At 35.9% G+C, this 8,299-nt stretch overlaps 1 non-coding gene across 1 annotated transcript; it reads left to right on the top strand.

Moving 5' to 3' along the window:
* The first annotated feature begins 770 nt into the window (after positions 1 to 770).
* On the top strand, positions 771 to 933 carry LOC126009770 (U1 spliceosomal RNA). Its single transcript, XR_007495979.1, has one exon. It is a non-coding gene; the product is annotated as a U1 spliceosomal RNA (small nuclear RNA).
* The last annotated feature ends 7,366 nt before the right edge of the window (positions 934 to 8,299 follow it).

The following is an 8,299-nucleotide window of genomic DNA, read 5'->3' on the forward strand; positions in this document are numbered from 1 at the left end:
AATACAATATAACATGAATGTTTGCAATTAAAGTTATTACCCAGGAAGTTAGTTTTCCAAATGTATTCATTATTTTGAAAAATATTAAAACATATTAATGAATATTAATTTATAAGAATATATTTTCATATAAATGTAGAAATAGAAAAAAATTCTGAACTAGTATGTAAATTCTAAGTCACATCCTGCATTGTCAATCCTATTTTCTCATATAAACTATCTGCATCTTTTTTTTTTAGTGTTTACACTTAAGAAAGAATTCAAACTTTAGTGTGAAGTATAATCTTGATACTTGACTAAAATTACAAGAATTAGAAGAGATATTATAGGGTATATTTTATGTCCTCCAAAAATAAAGTTAGTTTTTGGGAAATAGAAGTTCTTTAAAGATAGGAATCTTTAAAGGTTCTAAACAAGCAGCACCTGTAGAGATTTGACTGCTACATGAAGTCTTGAGGAAGACACCAGAAATGCAGCAATTTGGCGACCAAAGTGATAGTACAGCCAGTAGGGTGTTTGCCTTGCATGTGGCTGACCTGGGTTCCATCCCAGAATTCCATAGGCTCTCATGAGCCTGCAAAAGTAATTCCTGAATAGAGTCAGTAATAATCCCTGAGCTTCACCAGGTGTGGTCCCCAAACAAACCAAGTAAAACCTACAGCAATTTTAAGAACAACAGAAAATACTTCCTTTCAAGACGATGCTGATAATAAGTTTTTATATTTCTTTGACAGAAATAAGAATGTGTCTTAATTGAAAAAGTTTTTTGCATACTTACCTGGCAGGGGAGATACCATGATCACGAAGGTGGTTTTCCCAGGGCGCGGCTTATCCATTGCACTCCGGATGTGTGACCCCTGCGATTTCCCCAAATGTGGGAAACTCGACTGCATAATTTGTGGTAATGGGGGACTGTGTTCGCGTTCTCCCCTAAAAAAAAAAGAAAAAAAGAAAAAGTTTTTTTGTGTATTCCAAACAATAACATGCATTTCATGAATTTTATAGGTTTGGTGTAAAAAATTCTTATTTTATTGGAAAGATCACTTTTTATTTATTGCACATTATTTATAAGGTGTGTATGCTATGGGAATAAGAAATCTAGATAAAAGAATTCAAGTTTTATCTTATTTAAAAGAGAAAGACAAATGGAGCCAGAACAATGTTACAAAGCATAGGGTTTACCTTGCAAATAACCAACCAATTGAAGTTCACTCTCCCCTGTACCCTATACATTCTTCAAGCCCAAACAGAAGTAATATCTAAGCACAGAGCCAGGAGAAAGCCCTGAGCACTGCCATGTGTGATCCCAAAATAAACGGAAACCAAAATAAAAAGTTTGTATGTTAAAAAAATTTTTTAGATATTCTGAAAGTACTTTTCCTTGGATTCCAAAATGTTTTCCCCTTTAAAAAAATGTCCAAATTTTGTTTGACTAACTATCTAAATATATCCTAAAAAGAGAAATAAAGTGTAAAAGGATAATAAAAAGTGATGGAATATAATCTTTGACTTTTAAGAAAGAAATTAAAGTTGGTATAGATAAACACAAAAAATTAATGGAAGTCCTGAGGGAAAGTCTTAGAATCTGAGATTGTTTAGTCTAGAAAAGTGATGATTAGAGAATATTTTTATAATAGCCAAACCTAAAACATTAGGTTCTACTGAGAAGAGCGCTAACATTACTTCAATTTAAGTAGACAAAGAGAGTACTTCTTGGAGATTTTGCAAGCGTTTGTTTCTATCTTTTCAATAAAAAATTTCCTTTTTATCTCCTTTCTTCCTTTCTCTTTCTTCCTTTTTTCCTTATACAAATTGAGCATCTGTTATATACTTGTGCATAGGAAGTATTAACTTAGGTCAATTTGTTTAGGGTGCATTGCATAGAGAATTTGCCTGGTTTTTCCAACATTTTATAAGTTAGCTTGTATAGAATAGCATATGGCACAGATTTCATAGGATAGTTTTTTTTTAATTTCCATTGAACTTTTACAAGATTAACTTCTAAGAAGATTCCAGCAATGTAATTCAGCATCACCACAAAGAGTATTATAGAAATTATTAAGTCTACAACAGGATAGAGGTTGTCAAATAACTTTTTCCTCTCACTACTTTGACTGATAGCACTTGGAAAAGATGATTAAATTTAATGTGGCAGGCTTTCCCCACAAATTGTTACTCTGTTCTTTATTTGAGTTTTTTTCTTAAAAAAAAAAAAGGCATTATTGACCAAATGAAGTACCATATCGGTTGTCTCAAGTATCTAGGGTTTTTCCCTAGAAGTGGTATAGCTGGATCATATATGGGCCCAATTTCCATTTTTCTGAGGAATCTCCATATTGTTTTCCATAAGGGCTGCACTGAATAGCATTCCCACCAGCAGTGAATGAGAGTTCTTTTCTCCCCACATCCCCGCCAGCACTTATTGTTCTTGATCTCTGTAATGTGTGCCTGTGACTAGCTTTTAGAGACATTATTTTCTTGCACCTTCTTTTCATTTTGGTTCAGACTAATACCTGGATATAGACTCTGATTGCTACTTGATACTGTTGAGAAATAAATTTATTCAGACCAAAAAGAGTGGGAGAAAGTCCAGAGACAAAGAAGGACCAGAATCTGTCAAGCCAATCAAAAATGCAAGGCTTAGATAGTGAAAGGAAGATGTAAAGGGACCAAGAATGCTGCTGGAGAAATTAGTCCAGGAAATAATACTTTAGATCCAGGCAAACTGGTGGTGAGCACTGGCATAGTTGCTTAGCAGTGGGTCTGTATGAGGAAGACAGGCTGAAAAAAGTGGTAGGTTGAGAAATTAGCCTTTTATGTAAGAATTTGTATGAATCTATTATTATTGCTATCGCTACTACTACTACTACTACTACTACTACTACTACTACTACTACTACTACTAGTTTAAGTCATGCTTATATGGACCAGAGAGCTAGTACAGGAGTTAAGGCACTTGCTTTGCATATGGCTGACCAGGTTGCATCCCAGATACAAATTGGATTAGATGTCCAGCATTCCATAAGGTGCTTGGAGCCTGCCAGGAATGATCCTGAGCATAGAGCCAGGGGCAACCTATGAGAACCTTTAGATGTGTCCCCAAATTCACAAAACTACAACAGTAGCAGCCATGGAAGAATGAAATGCAGTACCTCTTCTGAATATTGACCAAAAGCAGGTTTTCACTGCCTCAAAAGTCCTCTTGTCAAATATGAACTTTGAAGCTTTCATTCCATGGCACATTTCGCCATCTAGTGGTTAGTACTAATATAAGTCAAAAATTTGTTTAAAATTCAAACCAATGATGTACTCTGCAGAAAACCGGAAGCATTCATCTTTGCAAAAATGTGAAGATCCTAATTATTTTCCCTACATGATATTTTGCCACCAGACAATGTATATAAAATTATTCAGCAAGTTTGGGTGAATAAAAATAAAATCCAATTATAGTTAAATTTTTGCTTACTATATTTTATATTAAAAACCACTTTTTCTAGAAGTTCTCTCCCACTCAAAGTTTATATAAACTTATCGTTAGTTTTTTAGTTTTTCTCCAATTGAGTTAATTTAGTTAATTTGTCTTTCTTTGTAAGGTAAAAGCAATCTAACCCATTTAATTTCATCGATAATAGTAACCCCTTCCCCCCAATTTTGCCCCCCTTTTTGCCTTTTGTGCCTCTGTTGGGTAAAGAATTTCACTTGGCATTTCTGCATTATTAAAGGCTTCCTGTGACTCAACTTTTAATGGTCTCAGGTGAGACATAGCACTATTATTAAATTATCTCTTAATGTCAATAGAATATTCTAGAAACTTGAAATATTTGTTTTATTCACTTGTCTCGCCACAGGCAATGTGTGAATAAAAATATGTGCTGAGCATTCAACCCATACTTACGGTATGGCCAAACAAGTGGAATCATATTCTGGTAAAGAAACAATTTCTTAGCTGGTGATACAGGAAGAAGGTAGACTACTTTAAAATCAGTTTTGGAGAAAACGTTGCATGCATGGAAATTAGTTTAGTCTTATGAAACAAGCACAGTTTGGTTGTTTATTTTTAAATGTTATCTTTATTTAAGCACCTTGATTACAAACATGATTGTAGTTGGGTTTCAGTCATAAAAAGAACACCCCCTTCACCAGTGCAATATTCCCATCACCTATGCCCCCAATCCCACTCCCCACCCCGCCTGTATTCAAGGAAGGCATTCAACTTCTCTCACTCATTGACATTGCCATCATAGTTGTCAGTATAGTTATATCTCTAACTGTACTCACCACTCTTTGTGGTAAGCTTTGTATTGTGAGCCCTCATCTTCCAGCCCTCATCTCTATTGTCTCTGGGCATTATTCAAATATGTCGTCTATTTTTCTTAAAACCCATAGATGAGTGAGACTATTCTGTGGTTCTCTCTCTCTTCCATTGACTTATTTCACTCAGCATAATAGTTTCCATGTCTATCCATGTATAGGAGGATTTCATGACTTCATATCTCCTGATGGCTGTGTAATATTCCATTGTGTACTACAGTTTCTTTAACTATTCATCTGTTGAAGGACATCTTGGTTGTTTCCAGATTCTGGCTATTGCATATAGCACTTAAATGAATATAGGTGTGAGGAAGGGATTTTTGAATTTTATTTTTGTGTTCTTAGGGCAGGGATCTGCAATCTCTAAGTCATACAGAACCACTTTTACTTGTTTCTGAAGAGGGGAAAAAAAACCTGGAGCTACAAAACTATTGTAAGGTTTAAAACAAATATAGCACTGCATATATTGTTTCTTATCTTAATGCTACAGACAAGATCCTGCAGTTAGCTGTTGATCTGAAGAAAATTTTTTTTTCACTTAACAATGTAAAATATATTTGTACAAATTAATAGCCAATTAAAATATTTAATTTACCTGTTTAATGAGATTTTTGCTCCTGAACCTCAGTGCACAGTGTCCGCACATTAGGGCTGTAAGATGTTAACTTCATTTTCACACAGGCTTGTAAGCTCTCATCTGCGAGGCATGATCAATGATTTTTTAAAAATTATTTCTTTGTTTGACTCCCTCAAAATTACTCCTCATAAAATAAGCATTCAATTAACAAGTCACATTATTTTTCAATTTATTTATTTTTTTGTTTTTGTTTTTTTTTTGGGCCACACTCGGTGACACTCAGGGGTTACTCCTGGCTATGGGCTCAGAAATCACTCCTGGCTTGGGAACCATATGGGATGCCGGGGATCGAACCGCCATCCATCCTAGGCTAGTGTGGCCTTACCGCTTGCGCCACTACTCCGGCCCCACAAGTCACTTTTTTCTTTTTAAATTCATATTCAGATTTTTGTAAATTAATTAGTTGGCCATAGAGAGGCGGCAGAAGTAAGTGATACCACTCTGCCCCTCTAGTATCGGCCCTGCTATTGGTGTCATAGCAGAGCTTCAAAAGAGCGACATGTGGAGTGCTGCCTGTGTGTGTCAGTCTCCTGTCTTCTCACGTGAACCTCTTGGGAGTGGGCCAAAAAGAGGCTCCAGCAGAGCACTTAGCTCCGCTTCGCTACACGGCCGTGCGCTCTTTCTAAAGAAAGAAGAAAAATTCACACTAAGAAATGTGCTGGATTACTGAAGCCCAGCATTTCTCCCCAGACTGTCTTTTCTGCTCCATGTTTGGGCCCAAGATTTTATCCTGTGTGAGGCTTCATCCATGGAGGACACCCCTTCCTTGGAGGCAAGTCAACCCACCCATAAAGGACGGAGTCAGAGGAGCTTGTCCGCGTACATCATTTAGCCAATGAATACCACATATCACGAAGAAAAACCCACAATACAAGTGTGACAATAGGGAAACAACGCAGGCCAGCATCAGACATAGAGAATGAAGATGACAATACTGATGACCAGAAAACGACCAACCAACTAATCAATCTCTCAGATAAGGAGTTTAGACAAGCAATATGGAAGATGCTCAAATAACTCAAAGAAACCATGGATCGAGTTGAACAGAAAACTAATAAGAACCAAGAAAATATGAAGACAGAAATCATAAAACTCCAAACTGAAATAACAGGTCAAATAACAGGCCTTAAAAAATCAGTAAACAATTTGAATGACAAAATGTATAAGCTCTACACCAGGGTAACAGAAGCTGAGAATAGAATTGGTGCTGCAGAAGATGTGATAAATAAAAACTCCATACAGCAGGAGAGATTGGAAAAAATAACTTAAAGCAAATGAACAGACAATGGAAAAATTAGTCAAAGAATGGGAACATATGAAAATAGAAGTTTATGATAAGCTCAACAGAAACAACTTAAGAATCGATAGAGTCCCAGAATCCAAGGAAGAAAATTTCCAGGAAGAATCAATGGTCAAGAACATCATTAAAGAGAAACTTCCAGAGCTAAAGAATGTATGCGATCAAATCCTGCATGCCCAATGAGTACCAACCAAAAGAGACCCCAGAAAAAATACCCCAAGACACATCCTAGTCACAATGACGAATCCCATAGATAGAGACAGAATTCTAAAAACAGCAAGATCAAAAAGGGAAATTACATTCAAGGGAGCATCCTTGAGATTTACAGCAGACCTGTCACCAGAAACACTCAAGCCAGAAAGCAGTGGTGGGACATAGTGACAAAACTCAATGAAATGAAAGCTTCACCTAGAATACTGTACCCAGCAAAACTCACTTTCAGGTTTGATGGAAGAATACATGGTTTCATAGACAGAAAACAGCTCAGAAACTTTACAGACACAAAACCAGTCTAATGAGAAAAACTGAAAGACCTAATTTAAGACAAGACTGACCAAAAGACACACCAAGTTTCTATATAAAGATGGCATTAAATCCCAGGACAATTCTTTCTCTCAATGTCAATGGACTAAATGCACCAGTTAAGAGACACAGAGTGGCTAAATGTGTATATATATATATATATATATATATATATATATATATATATATATATATATATATATATATATAAAACTGAATCCAACCTTCTGCTGCCTACAAGATACACACCTGAATAGTCAGAACAAACATAGCCTCAAAATAAAAGGCTGGAGAAAAATCATCCAAGCTAACAACACCCCTTAAAAAGCTGGAGTGGCCATACTAATATCAGATGATGCAAACTTTATATTCAAGAAGGTTGTAAGGGACAAAGATGGACATTTTATATTAATCAAGGGGTATGTAGAGCAGGAAAAAAATCACTCTCCTAAACATATATGCACCAAATGAGGGTCCAGCAAACTATTTAATACAATTGTTGACAAATCTGAAAAGTAATATCAATAACAACACAATAATTGTGGGGGACCTCAACACAGCTTTGTCAACACTGAATAGGTCAACCAGATTAAAACCCAACAAGAATATACTAGACCTGAGAAGAGAAATAGAAGAAAGAGGTTTAGTGGATATATATAGAACACTCCATCCCCAGAAACCTGGATACACATTCTTCTCCAATGTACATGGGACATTCTCCAGGATAAACTACATGCTGGCAAAAAAACATACCTCCATAATATCAAGAGGATAGAAATATTGCAGGCTACCTTCGCTGACCACAAGGCTCTGAAATTATATGTGAATTCTAAAGGTACACAGAAGAAAAACTTTAACACCTGGAAGTTAAACAGCTTCATACTGAATAACCAGTGGGTCTGAGATGAAATCAAAGAGGAAATCAAAGCTTTCCTGGAAACAAATGATAATAAAGACACAAACTATCAGAACTTATGGGACACAGCAAAAGCAGTACTGAGAGGAAAATTTATAGCTTTGCAGAACAGGAAGGAAGAAGAGACTTACCTGAGTAGCTTAATGACGCAGCTCATAGAACTACAAAGTGCTCAACAAAAGGATCCAAAAATAGGGAGAAAGAAGGAAATAACAAAGCTGAGAGCAGAAATCAATGAAGTGGAAACCCAAAAAACAACCCAAAAGATCAACAAAAGCAGAAGTTGGTTCTTTGAAAAAATAAACAAGATTGATAGACTACTGGCAAAACTAACAAAGAAAGAGAGAGAAAAACTTGAATACGCATATTAGGAATGAGAAAGGAGAGATCACTACTGATATGGTAGAGATTCAAAGGGTAATCAGAAACTACTTTGAGAAACCTATGCCACTAACAATGAAAACCTGGAAGAAATGGATAAATTCTTGAACTCTTATAATCTTCCATTGTTGAATGAAGAGGATATAGCATATCTAAACACCCCCATCACTATTGATGAAATTAAAACAGTAATCAAATGTCTGCCCCAAAACAAAGCCAAGTGCCAGATGGA

This window comes from Suncus etruscus, chromosome 5 (assembly GCF_024139225.1).
Source record: "Suncus etruscus isolate mSunEtr1 chromosome 5, mSunEtr1.pri.cur, whole genome shotgun sequence".
NCBI lineage: Eukaryota > Metazoa > Chordata > Mammalia > Eulipotyphla > Soricidae > Suncus > Suncus etruscus.